Source organism: Stegodyphus dumicola, chromosome 8 (genome assembly GCF_044657685.1).
Source record: "Stegodyphus dumicola isolate Sdum_Otavi_A_Nest chromosome 8, ASM4465768v1".
In the NCBI taxonomy this organism is placed as follows: domain Eukaryota; kingdom Metazoa; phylum Arthropoda; class Arachnida; order Araneae; family Eresidae; genus Stegodyphus; species Stegodyphus dumicola.
The window spans coordinates 178,093,987-178,119,314 of NC_140775.1; the positions used below are offsets into that span (position 1 = coordinate 178,093,987).

At 34.9% G+C, this 25,328-nt stretch overlaps 1 protein-coding gene across 5 annotated transcripts in view; it reads left to right on the plus strand.

Annotated features, from left to right (window-relative positions):
• LOC118201084 (uncharacterized) overlaps nt 1–25,328 on the plus strand; it is a 358,982-nt gene that overhangs the window by 266,513 nt on the left and 67,141 nt on the right. The window contains exons 1-2 of one of the 5 annotated variants that reach the window (XM_085822793.1): nt 1,183–1,364; nt 7,964–8,057. The exons of 3 other annotated variants lie outside the window; for them this stretch is intronic. The gene's annotated coding sequence lies outside the window, so the exon portion shown is untranslated. Of the gene's footprint in view, nt 1–1,182; nt 1,365–7,963; nt 8,058–25,328 lie in introns of those variants that run through there. One more of the 5 variants, XM_035373108.2, reaches the window with a different exon arrangement.

Sequence of the window (25,328 nt, forward strand, 5' to 3'; positions counted from 1 at the left end):
TATTTGTGCGCTGCAATTATCTTTTGAAGTCATTCATTTGAAGACTTTTTTTCCCAATCGCGGGCACTTGCCTATAATGGGACTGGCCATTATAGGCAACTGCCCGCGATGACTAAGTTCAGGAGTGGTGGCTATTTTATTGTGGTGACACCTAACAGGCGGCCTCCGCTGCTCTCCACAGACAATTTAACATCCATACCTTCTCCCGGATTTGAACCCGGGCCCTTTGGTATCGCAGTTAGGCTCCCTTACTTTTATTTGTTTCGGATTATCTATGTATGTAAGTGTGTATAGTATATCTGTATATGAGTTTGTATTTATATGTATATACATATATTTTGATTTTACTCTTCTTCAAGTGCCTTGTATGCACATGTATATATTTCTTTGTACATTGTTGTACTCTTCTTCAAGTGCCTTGTATGCACATGTATATCTCTTTTTTGCATTTTATAAATGTCGTCTGCCTTGCCGGGGTTGCCCAGGGCTGCGGCCTAGTAGCTAGTGGTTGACTCCCGCCGAGTTGGTAACCAATTCTGCATGGATATATGTATACCTGGGTCGGAAGCCAACTCAGCGGTTTACCTCCCCTAGCCACTATATCGTCTGGGCGGCCGGTATACACATATTATACAGCATAAATTATTATTCATTTATTTTCCCAAGAAAACTTCGAAACGGAAAATACCCAATATCAACACAATTTCTGTCATTCTGACTGCTCGAGATTTCCAATATTTTGTTTTTAATTAATGACCAATTTGTTTAGGTGGGTCACTGCGTGAAATGAATGAACCGATAATTAATTGAAAACTAAAAGTGCTGATTGCGTCACTTTGACGACAAATCAGAAAGCTATCCATGGACCTAATTCACACATTCTTTAACCAGTTGCCCTCAGAGCACAAAATTAAAACAAAATAAAGCCTGCCGTCCAAGCTCAATTAAAAAAAAACGTAACGAATTGCACAAAACGGATATATGTGTGTCAGATTAGACATCCCCCCTCAAAAAACAAAACAAACAAACAAACAAAAATAAAACTGCGTAGAGCTTCCGCTACTACTATTCACCACAGCTACGTCATTAGAGGTTAGACGCGAGAACGAATAGTATGCATTTCGAAACAACTCCCCCCCCCTTTTCCCCTTTTAAGTCAATGAACGAAACAGTCATCACTTCGTCTGACAATGAAACCACGTTCGCTTTCCCCGTAACCGTGGCTGAGTTAGAACGTTCTCTGTTCCAGCTTCCGAACGATGCACCGCACTGCCGGTGTGTCTTTGGTCGAGGCTGAGGAGTGAAAACATTTCTCTCTTGCTCTTCTTGACTTTCCACGTGTTTCTAAAGTAATTGTTTCAGAGGTAAGAGCGATGCTTTCGTTTTTTTTAATCGCTTCTTCTAAGATCTTGATGTTCCTAGCTGCGATAGCCTCTCTATTCATTGAATTAAAAACAGTATTAAGCAATTGAAATTTTAACTTCATATTTGTTTCGTGTTCTGGAAGAAGCACATTCTGTTAAACTTCTTCCCGTTTTACTCCTTGTTTTCATAACCAAAGGCAGTAATTATTTAAATTTAAATTTTGTGTTTTACAGATGAAGCGCAATGTTTTCTTTTTCTTAATTGTGTTTCTAGATTTCATTGTCATTCTTTGTTATGATGATGGTCTCTTAACCAAAGACAGTAATGGCAATAATTAAAATTTTGTTTGATTTGTATTTCTTGTGCCTTTTTGTGACAAAAAGTGTCACGAAGTGTGCGTTTGATTTATATTTCGTGTGCCTTTTTGTGACCTTTATTTTTCGTGTGCTTTATTTCCCTTACATTTTTAGACCAAGTAAATGTTTTTTTATTAATTCTTTGTTTATGAATGAATGCACTTTATTATTTAATCTTATATGTAGTAATTAATAATTGCTATGTAATAATATGCTTCTATAACTCATTACTATGTGCACTGCATAGTATACTGCTAATAATATAATATACTATGTATAGTTATATAGTATGCTATACATAGTTGTATAGGATATAATACTACTATAATTATTACATAGTAATCAGTAATTTTTTATATAGTAATCAGTTTCCATTACTATTTCAATTCAAGGCATGGATGTTTGTAAATGTCTTTGCAGCAAGGGGGCGCTCCAAAAGTTCGGCACTCCGGTCGGTCAGCCAAAAGTCCTCTTATGTGGTTTGGTTTAAGGGGAGAAGGGTAATCAGATAGTAATCAGAAAGTTTGTGTTGCCACAAATATTTTTATAATTTAATCCGTTTTGTGACAACATTTTTCGTCATGTTTCCAACTTGCGCGCACAGTTTAAAACATTCTGTTTCATAATTTAATTCTATATTTAATATATAGCTTTTATAACACTTGGAAACTACTGTGTACCTAAAATTCTAAAAATTTCATGTTCAATTTTTATTTTATTTTGAGTTGAGTTTATAAAATGTATTTTATTAACAAAATTTGTAATGTTTTCGTCCATAAAACTTTTCAATATTAAAATATTTGTCAGATTGTTGGTTCAGTTCCAAAATAGTGCTCATATAAAGAATTCTATTTAATTTCAAGTATGTACCATTAGCCATTTTTAAAATATCATGCGCGCTATGTGGAAACAGGGCGAAATATTTTGTCACAAAGAGGATGAAATTACAAAAATATTTGTGGCAACACAAACTTTCTGGTTACTAGTTTCTAAAGCAGCTATATTATGTAGTCAGCTGTAAAAGGTTGGAAGTAATTGTTTTTAAAATAAATAAAATATCCCAATTCTTGCAACAGTCACATATTCGAAGATCATGAAGGGTTTAAGGTGTATGAGTCCCCTTAACGTTCTTAGTAGTTTGTAGAAGTAGTGTAACTACTGATTATACCAGGAGTTCCGGAGGAACCATGGCATCCGCCGATCGTTTAACGTGTGCCCGCAGCTGTGCGATCACAATAAAAAATGTTTTAGTTTTCAAAGTGAAAATTTTCTCATTGTTTAAGGAAATAGAAATTGCGTCCATCACAGATACCAGCACAAAGAGAAATGCGATTTTTTATGTGCATGTATTATTAACCCTATTCAACTGTAAATTCACTTTGAAAAAGTAAATGGAGCCCGCCGTCGAACATATATCTTAGAATGTGCTCTTCGAGACAAAAATGTTGGGAAGCCCTGGATTATAGTGTGTGATACTGTGAACACTTGTAAGAATATTTCTGTGGAAAATTCCAGAATTCTAAAATCTTTCTTTTGATCAAAATAAATTTTTATTAACTTATTATCGGACTTGTGCATTCAATCTATTACGAACCCGTACGCACGCAACAATATTAACTTCTACCTTTAATTATTGAAAATAATTCTCATGAGTTACTTGGTAAACGTGTTATATCCGAACTTTGTTTGCCCCGGTTAGTTCAGATAAACCGCATTTTTTCGTAAAATAGAATAATGCATATTCAACCTTGAAAAAAAAATTGAACTGATATCATTTTCAGCTTCAATAAAATCATGTTCGCGATAAGTAGAAGTTTTCGCCAATTGACGGTAGCTAAAAATCTTTCTTTTGTCATCATTATCAAAATACGTTGCTCAACACAACCTAAGTAGATCATTTAAAAAATTATCTTATCTATACTTCTTAATGTTATTTAGAAAAAAAAATGTTATTTTATACATAAATAAAATTGGTTTTAAATAACCTACAAAAGGTCGATTGTAAAAATTTTGAATTCGCGTCCATTGTTCAAATCAAACGTTATGGTGTAATGAAATTTTGTAGTACTATAGATAACAAGTGTTTCTATGTAATAAATTCTTCTAGGACACCATCTACAATTCCTGGGATTTTTGACCTTCTGTGGTCGTATTTTGTGTATCATTTTGGTCGTCTTAGAAAAGTGTGTCAGGTTGGTTGTATTATCAGGTTCTGTGTTCCTCCTTACTTGCTTTGGGAACATTAACTGTCCTGACTCGGAACATGGAGCTTACTAAAGCTATGTTCAATAAATTTGGGAAGTAGACAATACACACAGGAAGGGTATACGAAACCCTTTATTTTTCTCTCTTTACAATGATTTCCGGACTTCGGAACACAGAGACCAACCACTTGTGGTCTGAACGTAAGAATATAAAAATATTAACTAAACTCTAACTAAACTAACTTTGGATTAATCAAACAAGTGCCTAACTCCAAGATTGGCCGTATATTAACAAAAAGCCGTATGTAGTACAGAGAACTGCTAACACTACGATACGTTTAAAATTATCAAGAGGATTAAACCTCTGGCCTTGAAGGCAACCAGCAACCGAGTAAAACTACTATGGCAAGCGGCCTGCTTCTAATAGCTCCTTCCTCTCTCTTGCTTGGCAAAAATCCACAACTTAAGTACCTGGCGTTCGCAAGACAAATTTGCACAAATAAGTTAAAAGCTTTTAATTTTGGCCGGAAGTAGAAAAAAAGAAGTGATAGTAAAGATTTAAAATAAAATAAACGTTAGTAAAACTTAGGATCCTTACAGTATTAGAGAGGTAGTGTTCCAGGATCAAAGTTTATTTATGTTCTCAAAAATGCTGGTCACTTTCAGAGGTGATTTCCTTAGGAAGATAATGTCCACAAGGGCTGTACTTTGTTTTTTATTTTATTTTATTTGAACGGTGTTGTAGTTTTTTATATTTTGATATTCTTCTACTGAAACCTCCTTATGTTCAAAAATGAAGTGCAAAAACAAACGCTAGATGGTATAAAAGATGGTATCATCTTCCTAGAATTCGTCTTATCGTAGGATATTCAATAAATACATACCGCGATAAGATTATTGTTGAGGTTTCAGTTGAATAACAAAGAGCAATAGCCTTAGAATAAAATCATTGTATTGAGAAATGCCTTCTAAAACCTTTATCTATCGTCAGTTTAATCAGAATCATGAATAAGAAAGCACAGTGGGATTTTATGTCTCCAGATTCATGGAAAAAAATGGCTGCAATTAATAACCGGAAAAATTTATAAGAAAAATAGTTAGCATATTCCGTTTTTTTCCGCCTAAAATCCTTAAATATGGTTATGAAAAATTAGACCGAAGTTCTATACTTAGGCACATCTTTTCTAAATATATTTGCCTCGTTACTTGCTTTCAGAAATGGACTTGAATTTAAAAGCACTTAAGTAAAGCTTTTTGTTGACCTCGCTATTGCTAGCGGCATAACATGAAAGGAAAAGTTTCTCCGATGCCACCTTTTGCTGCAGCTTCAAGCAAAATACTTCAGGCATGGAATAAAGCTTTTTGTTTCCACTTCTTCCGCTTCTTTGCCGTGTTACAGAATACTCAGCGCGCGTTGCCACATTAAAAAAATAATAATATTATTATTATTTCAAAATTTAACAATTCATAATAATGAGATAAAAACTTCTTTGCCTCTGAAGAAAGAATAAATTCAAAATGTTATTGGTTATAAACTAGGGAGATCGCTTTAATATGCCTGAGGCATTAGATTTTCATCAGACAGGAATACTGAAAAATAACACTATTTTCACCAGTTGTTGCCTCGGCCATTATATTACATATAAATATATGAAGAATGCTGCATAGGATTAACGTTACATAAGACTGTTTTCTCTCCCATTTCAGCGTGCTTTCCTGGTGTAACGGTTACCACACTCGGCGTGTATTCGAGTGGTCCAGGATCGAGTACCGAAGAGGGCATTGCTCATGTTTCATGTCTTCTGCTTCAAAATACCCTACTAAAAATGCCCCATAGAAACCAGTAAAACTTTTTATGGGTACCCATAAGATTTTATGGGTTTTTATTGACTTTTACTGGTTTCTCTTGGTCTCTGTGGGTTTTTTTTACTGGTTTCAAAATGACCCATAGAAACCAATAAAACTTTCTACTGGTACCTATAAAATTTTTGATGGTCTCTATTGACTTTTACTGGTTTCTATTGATCTCTGTGGGTTTTTCTTACTGGTATCAATTGACACCCATACAACCAACATTCAATGGCAGAACTTTGTACTTGTTTGTATAGGTTTATATTGACTTTTGCTGGTTTTCTTACTGGTATCAATATAAGAACAAATCTTCTGTTGGTTTATATGGGTTTGTGCTATTTTTTTATCTGACGTTAATATACTTCTTGTAAACAATAAAATTAACATAATGAAAATATGATCTCTTTAAGACCACCAGAGTAACCTGTAAACGCAGGTGGTCGTTTTAGAGAGGGTTTTTACTAAATATGCTATTTTTTTATTTAAATTTTTTTTTCGGAAACAATAACAGTAATCATATACACCACACACAACGAGGTCTTTCCAAGGCGACCAGCCGCAAATAAAAATTCATCTTTGCAAGTGGTCGCCTTAGAGAGGTGATGCTCAATACCAATAGATACTCACGTTCTCAGAGATACGTTTATCTTTTAGAGGTGGTCGTCTTAGGGAGATTGCATCTACGGAATGAATCTCTCTAAGGCGACCAGACACACTTGCAGAATTTTCTTTGTGAATGGTCGCCTTACAGAGGGAATATTCAATACCAAAGTATACTTATGTTTTCAGAAATACTGGTCTCTTTCAGAGGCGGTCGTCTTAGGGAGGTGGTTTTTGCTACGAGTTGGTTCTCTGAATACACACACATAAGCACTTACATTTCTGATATTACAAATAAACACCGGTATCAACCAACATCTCTTTAACGCGAACAAGTTCATTCACAATCGCAAAACTTTTCTCCCTGTTAACGCTGACGTGAAGAAAAAATTCCCCCTCCCTCCCCCACTGTCAGAAGTTTCCCAAACAAGCAATATGGCGCCGCTCTAGTTATTGTTGTGTGATGGTGGTGTTATTTTCTTCGTGGTTGTAGTAATGCAATATATTATTTAATAGGATTTCCTGTATTACAAATTTTACTATGTTTTACTGTTTAGAAATTAGTAATAAATAATAAAATACAGCACTGACCATGAATATACCACTAAAGCCATGCACGTGTAATCGTGTCTAATGTTTGAGAGAACGTTGCTGATAACTGACTAGTTGTGAAATGGAGTTTCTGAGCGTGAAATTGATTTTCCATCTTTACTTTTATCATGAAAAACAATGTGCTTAAAGACTGAAAAGTGATAATTTCAGGCTTGATAATTTGTTTCAGTGTGCAGATGCAGAAATGTAGTTTTTGCATTCTACTGAAACTGTATTTTGGAAAATTTATGTTTTTGATTACAGTTTAGAAATACTTTTTTAAAGCTTGTTCATGTAGATGCCTTATCATTTGAATATTATGTACTAATAAATTTTTTTTTTCCTTAAAGAGAGAACAATTGTGCTTTGCCAAAATGTTATAAATAAAAATCAAAATTCTTAGATGCAGATTTGAAATTTTACTTTGATTTAATTGAAATTTAATTGAATTTGATTTAATGAAATTTAATGATAATTTAATTGAAAATAAAAAAATGACTTAATAAAAAAAGTCTGAAAGTTTTCAGATTTTACATTACGCCCGAAGAGGTTTTTTTTTTTTTTTTTTTTTTTTTTTTTTACGTTTTGTGTGTTACCTTTATTTATTAACGATCATGTTTTTCGAACTTAAGCCATAAAATTCAATTTAACAACGATATCGCAAAATAATTTTTAAATGAGTGTATCTTTAGAATTTCCGATACACAGTTCCGAGCGCTAGAGGTAATTTGTTTCCCCCGTACAGTGTTGCCATTGCTCGCTTTGAAATCATTGAGCTTGTTAATCAAAAATTCTTTAATCTCTGACAAAGTATGAAACTGAGAACAAAACAAATTCCAAATTCCCAAATTTGGGCTCCCGAATGGACATATTCTGTGGAGGATTATGTTATTCAAAATTTGATGGCTCTAAGTACCGTTGTTTTGTCACAATGCGATAAAAATACATACATTTATGCAGATTCTTCATTATTTAATTTCTTTAAATATAATACAGGGCTGTAATAATTGGTGGCAACAGCTTGAAAAGTGAATCAACGCGGAAAGTGCGTCGACGGAAAATGCCAAAACGAAATTAATAGCCATTTGAGGTAATAAATACTATTTTTTTTTTTTTTTTTTTTTTTGTTATTATTATTATATGAAGGAAAGGAGAAATTTTAATATTCACTGTAGTATATTAAACAGGCTTAAAATTTCATTAACAAATATATGTTATTTTTCATCCGGTTAATTCAAAATGTATCCAATTGCATATATGAACGTCTGTTTTTTCCCTTCCTCTGAGCCGTTATTACTTTTTAAAGTCATGAATTATCCAATGAAGCTTAAAAAAAGGATTAAAAAATACCACTGAAATGCTGTAATTCCATTAGCGCCAGAAAATACATTTGTCTAATTTACTAAATTTAGAGTTCTGACTAAACTGTTTTCGCATCAAGAGGAAAATTCTTGCTTGTTATTCTTTCTCTGAAATGGCGAAAAGAGTATTTCACTTAAACCGATGACGTTTAATCCAATTAAACCCAGAGGCGAATTTACGTTTTCCTTATCTCTTCAAACTCGGAAACTCCATAAATATAGATTTGTTAAATGTGTATGAACAATCTCTTTTCTCCAAATGCAAGTAGAAACTCCGCAAATGTCTGACGGTAATTTGACGTTAATTATACTCGAGAATGAAAATTTTGCTCTTGTAAATAACGTTAGCTAATTCCTAAGTAAGGTGGTTTTACAGACAGCTTTACCACTTTTCAAAACTACATTGCTGTTATTAAAATCCCAGTAAATGCGTACTGTTTCATGCAAGTACATTTAATAAAAGCGTAAAAATCCTGCAGTATAAGTGTAATTATATAACAGAAGGAATTAGGTTAGAATGCTCCATAATGTTTATTAATATTTTTATTCTCTCCCTTCTTTCGGCGTGCCTTCGTGGTGTAATGGTTATCACACTCGGCGCGTATTCGAGAGCTCCAGATTCGAGTCCCGGCGAGGGCATTGCTCATTTTTTACTTCTCCAGCATCAAGAAAAATCTAATGTCCTCTACAGTGGCGCCTGAACTAAAAGATGGTGGATGCTGATTCTTCACCACCAGTATTTAAGGTTTGGGTCCCCTAATCCCCAGTCGCGCTTTAAAAGAGGGAGTATATAAGTTTAGGCAAAGCTCAACATCCCCCTTTGGAACCGATTTCTCCGATTAGTTTCTCCCTCCTTTCAGCATCCCTTCGTGGTGTAACAGTTAGCACACTAGGCGCATATTGGAGAGTTCCAGGTTTGAGTTACGGCGAGGGCATTGCTCATTTTTTTATGTCTCTTACTTCAAAAATAACCTCATGTATCTACAATATTACTACTATGGTTACGGTTACTACTTCTAGCTGCCAAGTCAAAGATACATGGTTAAAATTATGGTTAATGCACAGTTGATTTTTCATATTTTCTAGCTCTTAATATCTGTATCTACAGGTAAACGTATAAGTGAGGTGGGATAACAGGATTTCACCATTGGTCGCACAGCTCTACTGGATATTTGATGAAGAACACCTCTGGGAACGGTCCGAGAGGACTCTCGCCTTTTAAGATTAACCAGTAGTGTTATATAAAATTAATATGCATCCTGCTGTTAAAAATCTGTCGAATGTCGATGTTATGAAGGATTTTCCCCCCTGATATCCTTCTGAACAAGAATATTGTTACGAATTTTGTATATACAGTGGTGGCCAAAATTGTGGACACTTTTGGAAATTTTTATGTTTTTGAAATTTGTATGCTTATAGAAAACGTTACCTTTCACCAAATGCAAACTTGTATATATCATTTTAAAGAGAATTTATTACTGAATTCAATACAAAACATAAAATTCAATTATTTGCAATACAAATAAAGTTAAACGATAATAGTTATCGATATACATTAGATACTGATGATTGCAGTGAATTATCAGTACTTAGTAGGATACCCTTTATTTTTGATTACAGCTTCACATCGACGTTTCATTGAGCTGACAAGAGTTTTAAGCTCTTCTTTCGTTATTACATGATGTCAGGAAACAATTATAGCCTCAATTAGTTCCCTTTTATTTGATGGGCGCCTCATTCGGACAAGAGTTTTCAAACGGTGCCACAAATTTTCGATAGGATTGAGGTCAGGACTGTTTCCTGGCCATGACAACAATTTAATGCTCTTTGTACGAAATCACTCTTTCGATATTTTGGCCGTGTGGCAAGGAGCAGAATCCTGCTGAAAAATATACAAAGCATTGTTGCACTCCATATAACTTGTGACCACTGATCATCTGTCCAATTAATGTGTTCATTTGCCCACTGTAGCCTTTTTTTTCGTTGCTGAAAATTCAGATAAGACTTTTTCGTGGAATTCTACCTGTCAGTCGAACATATGTTAATCTTCTTCTGATTGTTCTTGATTCTGAACTGACAGAAACACTAGCATCATTCAGATCACTTCTGATGGCCGCTGGTGACATTTTTCTATCTTGGAGACATAGTCTTTTTATTCTTCTGTCATCAATAGATGTGGTGCACCTTTTACGGCCTTTCCCTTCTTTGTTTTTTATTGAATTTGTCTCCTGATATCGTAAACAAAACTTTCGGACAACAAAACTTTCGGACTCCAGTATGTAGTCACTCAACCACTATGTAGTCACTCAACCACCCACCTGTCTTGCAATTTCAGCATAGGATAGACCACTTTCTTGTAACACAATAATATTACATCTCTTTCTGTCCAATCTACTCTTTTATTTGATGTCATTGCTTCTTGACTAAATATTAAAAATTTTTACAAAAATTCCTACTTGTAATTGCAGTGTATAAGAAACACGTCCTCCTTCTACAGAACAAAGCAAAATAATGAATTGTTTCGAGTGTAAACATGATGTCAGCTTCTACTGGCAGTTATTAACATTTGATTGGTTCTCAGAACAATAACAGTGATTGGCCAGGAAAACTAGACATTACAAACCACTTCATAACTGTGTTTTTTATTTATATTAAAGTACATATAACTTTTTTTTGTATTGCAAATAATTGAATTTTGTGTTTTGTATTGAATTCAGTAATAAATTCTCTTTAAAATGATAAATACAAGTTTGCATTTTGCGAAACGTAACATTTTCTATAAGCATACAAAGTTCAGAAACATAAAAATTTCCAAAGTGTCCACAATTTTGGCCACCACTGTATATGTAAAATATAAAATATCTATTTTTCAAATAATAAATTAATAATAGTGCTTTAGCTCCCGTCTTCATTCTAAAAATACTAATAACATTTTTGGACTGCGTCATTTCTAGATTAATCTATTTCACGAAGCTTGCGAAACTCGGATGACGTAGTAATTGGGAAGCTAAACTCTGAGAACTGAAACCTCTGTAACTTAAACCAAAACCTTCCTGTTTGGTGAGCTGCCATATTGGATAAATACGTACTTTAGCTTCCCTCTCTACACTGCTTGGACGTAAATTTGCTTCGCTGTCTTTCTATCGCAACATTATCAAAAATGTAAATGTTCTGGAAATAGGAAGGATTAAGAGTGCAAAGTGACGGTGGCCACAAATGTCAATTTAAATAAAAATGGAATTTAATCTTGCTCAATTACCAAATTTATTCTTCAATATGGATTACACCGAACAACATTATTACGTTTCTACATCTCAGTGTTCCTTACATCAATACTTCTCTGAAATTGGCTATTATTACACATATATGTATAAATATTTTAGTGAAATTATATGTAAAATTGTAGTACCTCTTGTATAATGTAACATATAAGACCTCAAGTGAGTAAAGCTTCACCGGAAAACTAAGATTACATAGGCAAGTATATTTAACATTGAGGTAAATACACTCATGTCCATAAATTAAGGATAATTCGGAGTCACGCGAAAATCGAACTCTAAAATAAACATATCACCTGTAAAATCACTACACATATCGTCAAGAATCATATGCAAATTTCAGGAAGTAACCAGATGACACCGATGGTACGTCACAATGACGAGAGTGTAAGAGAGTGATATATAAGGAATACAGGCAAAGAAGTAAAATTGTTCGCAGGCGCTTTATAAGCATTTCAGTGCAATAACCGAATCGTTATGACACAAAGGACGCATTTGGATGATTTTTTACGTGATAGAATTATCGGCCGTCTGAAATTTGAGCGTACTCAACTGGAAGTATCAGAGGAACTTGGAATTGCCGAGAGTGCCATCTCCAGGCTTTGGCAACAATTCCAAGATGAGGGTAATGTCAGTAGACGTTACAGCACAGGTCGCCCCAGAGTTACAACGCCGAATGAGGACCGGTATTTGGCAGTTACTGCCAAAGGAAACAAGCGGAGCACAGCCTCAGACCTGCCGCGTCAGCTCTCTTCAGCCACTGGTACGACAATTTCAAGGCAGATCGTGTACAGACGCTTAGGGCAGATCGGTCTATATGCTCGTAGACCTGTCAGATGCGTTCCACTTACTGCAACTCACTGTCGCCTGCGGTTAGCCTGGAGTAGAGAGCATGCATTGTGGACACCGCAACAGTGGGCTTGTGTGATGTTTTCCGACGAGTCCAGGTTTAGCTTGCAGTCTGATTCTCCGCGGACTTTCATATGAAGAGCTCCAGGTACCCGTTACCACCAAGAAAACATCATTGAACGACTCTGTTACGGTGGTGCAGGAGTGCTCGTTTGGGATGGAATTATTCTGGGTTCTAGAACTGACCTGCATGTTCATAACCATGACAAGCCAAATCTGTCGGAACGTCATTCTGGAAGAACATGTACGTTTGTTTCGGGGCGCCATGGGCGCACGATTTGTGTTTATGGATGTCAACGCCCGTCCGCACCGTGCAAACATCGTAAGCGAATGCCTCCAATCGGAGAATGTCACCTGTATGGACTGGCCAGCATTCTCACCGGACTTGAGTCCAGTAGAGCACATGTGGGACATGCTTGGCCGACGAGTTGCAGCCCGTCAACCTCTTCCTACATGTCTACCGGAACTTCGGAGAGAATTGCTTTTTGAGTGGTGTAATATCCCCCAAGATCAGATCGATAATTTGATACTCAGCATGCCTAGGCGTTGTACGGACTGTATTGCATCGTCTGGGAGACGTACAATGCATTAACAATCATACCAACCATGTAATATTGTTTTTGTGTAAATAGGTTTTTTTCTGTAATTTGCTCCAGGGAGAAAAAATCGCTAATTTTTTTAATAATATCAAACATATAGCATCTTTTTTTGCTCTTTACCTTTTGTTTAATTATTAATAAGCTTTACAAATAAGTCAAATTTGTTTTGCTTCCAACTCTTCCTTTTCCTGATTTTGCAGTATCCTTAATTTATGGACATGAGTGTAGTTATCTTGCCAAATTTGCGAGATACTACCAAGCTGTCGATGGTTTTGGAGACTAATTTTTGTCGCCAAATTTGTCGAGGAATCGCCAAAATTCGCCGCACTTGGTGACCATTTGGCGGCATTTTTTTTTTTTTTTTTTCTTTTCGATTCCTATATGTAATTGTAACGGTACATGCATGGGCAGTGCCCTCGCCGGGAGTCGAAACTGGACCTCGCGAATACCCGCGAGTGTGTTACCGTTACACTTCGAAGGCATGCAAGAAGGAGGGAGAAAAGACCTTATATTCTCCCCCTTTTAAACAGCAGCTGGGGTTTAGATCGCCAAATCCTGGTGTCACGAATTGTTGTCCACCACCCTTTTAGTTTGTATCCTACTGTAGAGTCATTAATTTCTTTTTAAACAAGAGACTTGAAAAATGAGCAATCCCGGGACTCCAGCCTGGACCTCTCGAAGTGTGCTTAATGCTGTCGACAGGTTTTTTCAGGGGGGAGGGAGTAATATTAGTTTTTTTTGGGGGGGTAATATTAGTTTTTTTTAATCTGTTTACACAGTGTAGGTTATGGGTGTATGTAAATAATTTCATCTCGAAATTCATTAAAAAATGAATTTCATAATCTTCTTTCATTTACAGAATGTCATAATTAAGGGGACTCGTACACCTTAAAACCCATAAGATGTTCGAATAGGTGACTGTTGCAAGAATTGGGATAACATATTTATTTTAAAAGCAATTACTACCAACGTTTTACAGCTGACTACATAATATAGCTGCTTTCTAAAATAGTAATCAGAAAGTTTGTGTTGCCACAAATATTTTTATAATTTAATCCGCTTTGTGACAACATTTTTCGTCATGTTTCCAACTTGCGCGCACAGTTTAAAACATTCTGTTTCATAATTTAATTCCATATTTAATATATAGCTTTTATAACGTCTGGAAACTACTGTGAAGCTAAAATTCTAAAAATTTCATGTTAAATTTTTATTTTATTTTGAGTTGAGTTCATAAAATGTATTTTATTACAAAAATTTGTAACGTTTTCGTCCATAAAATTTTTCAATAGTAAAATATTCATCAGATTGTTGGTTCAGTTAGAAAATGGTGCCCATATAAAGAATTCCATCAAATTTCAAGTATGTACCATTAGCCATTTTTAAAATATCATGCGCGCAAGGTGGAAATAAGGCGAAATATTTTGTCACGAAGAGGATTAAATTACAAAAATATTTGTGGCAACACAAACTTTCTGGTTACTAGTTTCCAAAGCAGCTATATCATGAAGTCAGCTGTAAAAAGTTGGAAGTAATTACTTTTAAAATAAATAAAATATCCCAGTTCTTGCAATAGTCACATATTCGAAGATCATGAGGGGTTTAAGGTGTATGAGTCCCCTTAAGATTACAGAATGTCATAATCTTTCATTTGTGAACAAAAAATAGGTTCTTGTTCCCTAAAATACTTCTTTATGCACACTTAAAGTCTTCAAAACTCTTTTGTGCACGTTATATGTTTGTTAAGAAGCAGTAGCCCATTCGGAACTAATGTTCCTTTTGGTCTTTAAAAAAAATTGCATTTCTTTTACAAAATTATTGATTAAAATACTATTAACAAAAAAATCATAAATTTTCGTTTTGTCAGAAATAACATCGTAGGGAAAAAATATAAATTCAACTCCAAGACAGAATTATGGTAATATATGACCATCGATCTTTTTCCAACCGTTCTTTAGACGCGAGTAAGAAAATGCTAAGAAAAAATATTCTTTTTCTAAACCACAAAAGCGCTCAAAGAGGAGAGGATGCAAAAATTTTAATGCATGAAATCTTAAAACACAGAAAATTTCATTATCAAAATTTGCATAACAAAATTTCGTAGAATTCGATTAAGGAATATGGAAATCGTAACTAACTTGAAAAATTATCTAACTTTCTACAGCATTGATTCTTTGCTTTTTGAATTTAGAAGCACATATACCCCCTCCTCAAAAAAAAAAAGAAAAGAAAAAAAGTCACGGCAGAATATTTTTAAATTTTAAACTGAAGATGTGTTATATTTTTTGGGTTCGTTATTGGGAATATAATATTTGAAAAATCCTACTGCTTCATGTAAAGAAGCTAAGCTTATAATTTCCTGAAAGTTGTGTTGTTGATCGATATAAATGTTTATCGATAAACATCAGTACGATTCGTGTTCGCGTTACTCACAATCAGTTGCATCGATTGAAAACAAACATGAAAACTGCATATCTTCTGCATTCCTGAAGCTCATTTATAGTATTCTTCAGTGTCATTAAAGACTGAAATTCCACCTTTTCCTACAGGATATGCTTTAATAAGCGTCCAGCCGTGCATTGGGTCTTGATTAACGAACCAATAAAAGAGGATATTCCGCTTATTATGTCTGATGAATTTCTAATAATAACTAATTGCATTAGAGCGTGAATATATTGGTTCGTGTGATGGAATTACGCTGGATTCTTTTACTAAAACAAAATAAACGGAAATATCAAGGGTTATGTTAATCATTGTACAATTCCTATATTAAATATTTTTCTGTGGGTGAATAATTTTATATATTTTAAGAATCCGAAATGTTTTTTCTAGTCTTGTGATTGTTTATATTTATATTCTTATGTTATATTAAACCCTATCAGAAAAAACAGAGGAATTTGTGAAGTGTGCATTATTTGTTTGGTTTTATTGTTTATGGTAAAGAACTGAAGGACTATCTGCCTAAGGGCGGATGCCTTTGGGGAGGACTTAAGGGAAAACGGCTAATATACAGAGAGCAATAGGGAAAAACCACGATGACGGCCATGTAGACAGTCTCTTTGCCGGGATTCTAAACCCAGATCAAAATACCAGTGTTCAACGATCTAACCGCTCAGCCGCTGATGGGTGTATGCATTATATCAAATGGATTAAAAGTGCTTTTATGTAATTCAGTCGTGCAAAAGATGATGAGAAAAATTTATAATTTCGATGCGGTGACTATTAACATCACGACAGGCATCATAGGAATACTCACTTTTAGTCCATGTTCAGGCAAAAATATCTCATGCATCCCTTGGAATTATTTGCGTGATTGTCTAGTTGGTCAAGATTATGACTTCTTTCTCTATAAACCTCAGTTTTAACAAGTCCAGTCAATTTTAACAAGGAAAGAAGTCCACTAATACAACAAGTCCCACTGATGGGGGGAGGAATTAGGACTTTTTATGCTCAATGGGATCGATATACGGCTTTAAATTGCTAGATTAATACGTACCATCACTAAACCTGTCGATGTAAAACAGAGGTTGATGGCGAAATAGTGCCAAGCTGGCGATGGTTTTGGTGACTAATTTTTGTCACCAAATTTGGTGAGAAATCTCCAGAAGTCGCCAAACCTGGCAGCGTTTTGGCCAAACTTGACGGCATGATTATATAACTGTAATTAGTCTGATCCCTATATGTAACTGTACCATCTCAGTGAGACCATACCATCATAGTGATATAGTCGTTGTTTGGACATTGGCTTATTCTACAGCTATAGCTAATTCTCCCTCAGATTCAGCGGCCGAGCGGTAAAAAACTCGCCGAATATTGGTAGTTAGCTCCGGTTTCCAATCCTGGCGAACGGGCTAGCTACATGGGCGTTTTCGTGATTTTCTCCATGTCTAACTTGTATGCCAGCCAGTTTCCTTTACGAAGTTCTCCACGAAGGCATCCCTCTCCTTAGGCGGATAGCCTTCGAGTACTTTGCTATAATTAAATAAACCAAACTAAACTTTTTACTCAGATGTAACGCTTGGAATTATCTGACTTCGGATCTTTAGATTTATAGTAAAACACCACAGTTTCAGTTAAATATGTATTATTCCCTGAAATCAAACAGAATCTTTAAAAAAAACGATATAAGAAATGTAACAGAACAAAATCAGTGTCTTAAGTTAGAACTAGTCATCTGACAGTCTTCTATTTGAATTCATTAGTCACGCGCCCACCAGCGGCCGAGCGGTAAAGTCGCTGAACACTTGTAGTTCGGTCCGAGGTTCGAATCCCGCGAACGGGCTGGCTGCATGGGTGTTTTCGTGGTTTTCCCCATGTGTAACGTGTATACGAGCCAGTTTCCCTTAGAAAGTCCTCCACGAAGGCCTCCCTCCCCTTAGGCAGATAGCCCTAGTGTACTTTGCCATAATTAAATACACCACACCATCATTAGTCACGGAATTTGCCATTCGACCCTCTGCAACAGATGCCATTCGAATACGCATTATTCGCATTCCGGCTTCAGCAAACGTTTACGCTAATGGCACTTGCCGCTAATTAAACTAAATAATTAATAATTAACTAATTAAACTAAATAATTAATAATTAACGGCCGGTAATTAACGCTGAAAAATGCAAATCATTGGCCAATATTTCGCAGTTATATTTTGTGGTAAGGTAAACAGTTTGTAAAGAATAAACTGGGAATTAATATTATTGTATTACAGTATCAGTGCTATTTATTGATAAATATCTGTTGCATTGGGTACCTTAATGCAGTAATTTTCTTACAAAGAAATAGACGGAATTCGCGAGCGATTCCGAAATATAGTTACAATTACATAGTCATCAGACCAAAATGTCGCCAAGTTTAGATACTTCTGGAAATTTTTCGTCAAATTTGGCGACAAAAATTAGTCGCCAAAACCATCACCAGCTTGGCGCTATTTTGCCATTTAGCTTTATTTTACATGGACCTGCCCCTGTAATCTTTTTTTTTTCTGGCAGAGCTTCGATTCTCGAGGCATTTCATGTTGCATTATATATAAGATATACTATTATTTACAATGTTATTAAAATTATTTATATGTACGTAAAATTCGTGCAATCCTAACAATGTGGTGGGCATCCCAGAAACCAGTATGAAAAATGCAAAGCGCCGCTATATTTAAAAAAAATTAAAATAAATAAAAACCGTTTTAAAAAAATTCCATGTTCAATAAATGTTATTAATATTGTAATCTTTGTTTGTACTTTTATGAATTTTTACCTCGAGACCTGATTTTTGGCAATTGCCACTACATCCTAATTTCTGCGAACTTATAAACAATATTGTGTATGTAGACTATTTTTTCTCTTCTCAAAACCTCCAGGCCTAAAATGTCTAGCTTAAGATGATAAATTTTACACGTCCCTCCCCCCTCCTTGCAACAGGTCACGACCCTGAGTCTAAGAAGCGCTGTTTTGAAGTAACTCCACCGAAGAAAATTATACATTAGACGACAGGTGGCGGAATTTAGAAAAATCGGGCAGAGAGCGAAGGAAAGAACGCGCAGCAAGGAACGAGCGCCCTTGACCTTCATTTCCGAGTGTTTGCTTCCTGCCTTGTATGTAATAAGTTACATTCTCCGTAAGCGTAGTTGTTGGTTTTCTTTGAAAACAATTGCTTTGTTTACATTACAGAATAAAATACGATATGGAAAATGAAGTAAGGGGAAGTAAAACCTATTTTATGGCGTTACCTTGTTCCGCCCAGTAAATATTATATTGCAGCAAAGTGGCGGTAGACTTACAACAGCGGATTATCAGATATATATCGCGTAGGTTTTGCATAAGTTGTAATTGAATGTAGGTCAGTGTACCATAGGATGTATGACAATGCAAAAGTCCAGAGTAACTAATTGCAAACAAAGGAATGAGAAAATAAAATAAAAGGATTTGGGCAAGGTAGAGAGATCAGTCAGTAACAACTAAGTAAAGCACTTTGCAAAAGTGCAGGGATTCCCAACCTTTTCCTCGCATCGACCCCTTTTAAAGGAACAATTTCTCCTTCAACTCCCTTGCAATTTTTTCCATAATATACTTTACGCAACCTAATATATTGGGTCAGTTCATAAATCCGTGCGCATGTTTTAGTAATTTTTTAAATAATATTAAAAAAACACAATTTTAATTAATTATATATTTTCCTCCATGATCTACAATGTCTCGCCATCTTACAGGCAGCTTTTTTATGCCATTGCTGTCGAAAGTCTCTGGCTTTCATGCGAAAAACTTGAAAGTTCATTGTGTACATCCTGTTTAGAATGTAATTTTCTTCCCAGTAAAAATTTTTGTAAGGCACGAAATAAGTGAAAATCACTTGGGGCAATATCTGGGGAGTAAGCAGGATGTGGAAAAAGCTCCCAATTAAATTCACTAATTTTTTGCAGCGTTGTTCGAGCCGTATGCGGTCTAGCGTTATCATGACGAAACAACACTTTCTTGATATTCACCCATCGTGGGCGTTTTTCGATCAATTCTGAGTTTACACGGCAAAGTTGTTCACTATAAACTTCTGAATGAATCGTTTGATTTGGTTCTAACAGTTCAAAACGTCCTGAACGGTGTTCATCATCAATGCTGCTTTTTCCAACTTTAAATTTTTTAAATCATTTCTGGGCAGTCCTTACACTAATGTACACTGTTAATTTTTATCGCTGCAAACCTGGCAGATTCGCCACACGAAAATAAAAAAAAAAAAAAAAAAAAAATGTAACACAGCACGTTTGTACTGATTATCTATATTCATCTTTTATGGGTACTAAAATTCTTTCGATATTTACGAAAGTTAATGATGAACTGAATAATATGTTAGTACGAATAATAGTTGGTTACGAAAGTTGGTGATAACAAGTTTCAACAGGTTCAAAATTGTATTGTTTTAGTAAAATGCATCATAGTGAATTCCCTACATACTCTTAATGCGCACGAACTTATGGACTAACCGAATACTTTATGCATTAGAGAATCATGTAGACATATATTTTTCCACATACTGAAACCAATTTTTAGCGCTATTTTCACATCTTTATAAGGATTCTGTATGTGTGTGTATATATATATATATATATATATATAATGTATGTTATAATGTACGTATATAAATTAATTAGAAAATTGGACGTGTATGTATGTTAGTTACACACATATGTGTGTAATATATGTGTTTATATGTGTGACTTCCTGCACGAAGAATTGTGTAGATTAGGTACATGTAGAGTTGTGTCTGTAATAATATATGCGGTGTACTCATATAGCTGTGTATGTATATATGTAAATATGTATATGCATGTACACGTGTATGTATGTGCCTGTGTGCTATTTTTCTATAATTAGCTTCCCTTCTGTGTTATAATACAGGATTACTATAAAAGATTCATTCATTTTTATAATGCTGCATATTCAAAACTACGCGTACAAATATAAGTGATGTAATGATGATAACCACAAACTCGCAAACTTCTACAAATGGTTCAATGTGCGCCCTTGGGTCATACGACGCACGTCCAGGCGGTAGATAAACTCGTTCCGGACATTTTACAGGGCCATCCTGTCAATGGTCATCATTGCAGAATTGACCCATGTCCACTGCAGAATTGATCCATGTTTTCGGTAGTGAAGATAAACAAGGTCCATATGCGCTTCTAAACGGAAACGTCATAAGGCGTTAAATCAGGTGACCACAAGGGGGCATGGGAACAAAGGAATGTTATCATCACCATCCTGCCTAATTCAGTAATGCGGAAGTTCATCCCTCAGGTATCGATGAACATGAATATTAGTATGAGGGTTGCGCCTACCAGCGGCCGAGCGGTAAAGACGATGAACACTGGTAGTTCGGTCCGAGGTTCGAATCCCGCGAACGGGCTGGCTGCATGGGCATTTTCGTGGTTTTCCCCATGTGTAACGTGTATACGAGCCAGTTTCTCTTAGAAAGTCCTCCACGAAGGCATCCCTCCCTTTAGGCAGATAGCCCTCGTGTGCTTTGCCATAATTAAATAATCCAATCCAATCCAATCCTATGAGGGTTGCCCTGTCGTTTTGGAAGGCAAAATGTCTGGAATTAGCAGCCACTTGCGAAAACAACCACAACTGCAATGTCCAGGCAACTTGGGCCAGTCACAGTCTTGGTGAACACAGACTTAGTGAGTTTGCGGTTATTTTCAAATATCGCTGAACATTGTGCGTGTAATACTTTTGAATACATAGCATTTTGAAAGTGAATGAATCTTTTATGGTAGTTCTGAATTATATACATGTATGTATGGATGGATGGATCCCTATGCTGGATTCATACACCTTGCACAAAAAATACTATAAAACAGATACTTGTAGAGTTGGTTTTGTAGCAATACATGTGTTATATTTATATAGCTGTATATAAATGTATTAATTCCAAAAGTGTGGAGAAAGTGTGATTGTACCGAAGAAGAATTTCTGAAAAATCAGAGAATGTTTATTTTATTTATTCCGCTATTTCGCTTCCTCTAAAGCTTTGTAATTCTGTTGTGCCTGTTCGGGAATTTTACCTCACCGACTTACAAAGAAAAATAAAAAAAAGGAATAAATCTTGGAGAAAAACAATCAATAGCTAAAAATGATATACATAAACTGAATAATAAACACAAAATTGCTTTTAAAAGGAAAATGTTGACTTACTTTGTAATAAAAAAATATTCCGAAAATGCTTCTTTTGTTTTAAAGTATTTAATTCAGAAATCTGAACTATCTCATAGAATATTTATAGCAAATTTGTATTTTACAGCAAAGCAATTGTTAAAATTCTAACAGTCTTGGGAATTGGAAGACTGCTTGGGTAGATAACTTTGAATTTTCGATGAGATGTGGTAGGTAGCGAATACAGCATTTTTTTTTAACAGCAACTATTTAAAGTATGTGTTGTTGAACGGTACTGTGCTACTGCAGTTATTACCATTGTATTTTCGATCTGAAATTTTTCAAAGCACATAATTGCTTCTACGATTATTTTTGTTTGTTATGTACGTACAAAACAACTCTTGAAATAGAAATATCATCGTGTTTTGAGTGAAATATTCATTGAAAGATAAACTAGAAAATGTGTGAATAATAAATAATTCTCGCACGTGTTAGAAATATGTAGATTTACGCATTATATAAGCTGTACATTCCAGTTTTTTCTGCGAATTTAAAACTTAATATTTCAACTTGTTTTCCTTTGTTTTAAAGCATCAAATAAATAAGTGTCATATTCTTAAAAATACGCATATTTTGTCGCTTACTTCTAAAGTTTTCATTATGAATGACTTTCTAGAATTTCGAATTAAAAGGCCGAATGTTTAGAAATGAAAAACTAATCTTCCTTGAATTACTTTACGAGAAATGGAAATACATTGTATTATACATAAAGCGTTATACCCAGAAATAAGGCTATTTTTTACTTCCTTGTACGAAGTAAAAAGGAAGTATTGTAATCGCGAAAAGATTCAGGCAGCATATTTCAACGAAAATATCCATTTTGACGCTATCGAATGTAATTTAACCATGTTTCTGAGTGATATCTGTACGTAAGGACAGAATAAAAGACTCTTATCCTCCAAAAAAATTATAAAACTGCTTTAAAATGAATTCTGAAGAGAATTTTTCGTGGCGTCTGTACGTATCTTGTATGTAAGTACGTATCTTGTATAATTCAAAAACGTGTAGCCTCAGAACATTGAAATTTTGTATATAGGACTGCTATAACATGCAGATGTGCAACTCGAATTTCGGTTGCAATCGGCCGCACCAAACGTATATAAATATATTTATATATATATCCACTTTGTTACCCGTCTCAGTGATCTGTTTCTTTACTCTTATATGTTCAGAAATTGTGCATTTTTTGCTTTAAAAATAATTGAATTATGTTGTTCTTATCTTCCGGTTAAGGTTTTTATGCCTTTAGTAAATCTGCAAGCAATATTTGTACAATTATCAACAATTTAAAAGCTGTTTAAGTGCGGTTAAGCCTCAAGTTTTAAATAAGATGGCGGTCATATTTGTTTACATTTGAAACAGCAAAATAGTAGATTTGTTGCCAATCTAGAGACACTAAGCTTCGCAACAACAAACATAACGCCTTCATTTATTTTTGCGAATTAAATCATGCTTAATCCTTTCTGGAATTTTTGCCAGGAAATAAGTGTTTAAGATTTACTTCGTAATTTTTAACACAGATATTTTGAGATTTTATGTATTTTTGCCTTTTCGCGAAGTGAGAACTGAATTAATTGAATGAGAAATACTCAATCGTCTGTGAAAAACTGTTTCTTTTTTGTTTTGTTTGCTTAATTTCTTTTATACATCGTTCTAGCTTTATTATAGTATTTGAATAGAACATGTGGTAACGATTAGATAATTCTTCAAATGATATAAATTTTGTGCATTCTGAGTTATAATATGAAAGAAATATAACGCTGTTAAGTGAGTCTAGCGCCAGAGTGTCGCTATGGTAAACAAATATAGTGAATTTTAAAGAGCGCATTTATTCTATTGTGGTTTATGCGCTATCGACAAAGTAGATTTAATTCCATCCAATAAGTGTAAATGAAATGCAAGAAAAAATGCGCATAATTTAATATTCCGTACAAGGAAGTCATGGGGTGTACACATCAGATTTTTTTCTACTGTATTCTGAAAGTGAAAATATTGCTACGAAACACGCTGCTGCTGCAAGATATCTTTCCCGCAAAGCGAGGTTTAGGGTTGCCAGAAAGTGGCAGGAAAAGGCAGGGTTCCCAGATTTGGCGCGAAACTATCCGCTTGGCGGCAAAATTGACGATATGCCATAGTCGGAGAGAGAACATTCTAGAACGAATTCTTACAGATTTTTCCGAGAATGTTCTCCAAGGCAGGCCAAAAGCTATATATAACCTGCTTGTACCCGGAGTAGAGTATCTTGAGTTCAGTAAGCGCATGTTGAGTTCAGTAATAGCGCCTTGAGTTCAGAGATTAGCTCGAGAGCAATCGACCGAGTCGGGAGCTGTACTTTAGTGCTTTGTCGTGAAGCTGTCTTCCCCGTTATAGCCTAACAGGCTGTGTTGATGATTGTTTCAGCTGTTTATCGTAATTTTTCGACGACTTTAAAGCGTCTTCGAAAGTGTCCTGTGTTATAGTGACGAATAAATTGTGTTTTGATTCTTCATCAAGTGTTGTAGTCAATCACTCCAAATCCACGAACCTCTAAAACGCAACAATATTATTGCTATATATATCAGAAGTAGCCAAACATCATGACATTAAGAGCCGCATGTTGGAATCCACTAAAGTTTGAGAGCCACAATAAGTTTCTTCAAATGCCACAAGTTCATATTTACATAATTTTAACAGTAGCGAAACAGCTTTGAAATGGAAACCTGTTTCACTACTGTAAAATTAATATTAATATTTCACTTTGGGAAAAATTAATATTCCACTTTGGGAAAAATTAATATTCCACTTTGGGAAAAAGAAAAAGTTAAAACCAGTGTATCTTTAGAAGACAGTCGCGCGCACTGGAGACGAAAGTGCTTTATTCCCTACAGTGTTGCCATTGCTCGATTTGAAATCGTTTAGCTTTTTTAATAAAAATTAGTTAAAATTTTAAAAAACATGAAATGAATGAAAGTTCGCTCTTCTGTGTGCCCATACTCTGTGGAGGAATACGTTATTCGGAATTTGATGGCTTTGAAGTATCGTTGTTTTTTCCCAATGCAAGAAAAATACATAATTTAGATTCTTCATTCTTTAATTTATTTAAATATAATACATGCCGGTAATATTTGCTGGCAACACTCTGAAAAGTGATACAACCGTTTATGATTAGACTCAAAATGCCGCTTCGAGACTTATATTTTTTGTTTGCTTATACAATTTTACATTCTATTCCATAGCCCTTCTGGGCTAAGGCGACTTTGGGCTGAAAAAAAACGCTTGGGCAATGCAATAATCCTGCTGTTTAATATTAGTTTGATATCATTGCTTGCATTTAATAAAACGATGGTATAATAAGTTAAATGTAATTAAATTCCGGATAAGAAAATTATGTTAAAACATAATACCAGACACTTGAAACGTTAGAACATGCGAGAGGTAAATATTCATTCCAAATTATATATCATAAAATCACACAATGGCTATGCGACAACGGGAAAAAAAAAAGTTTTATAGGTATTCGAGAAAACCTATTTTCGTA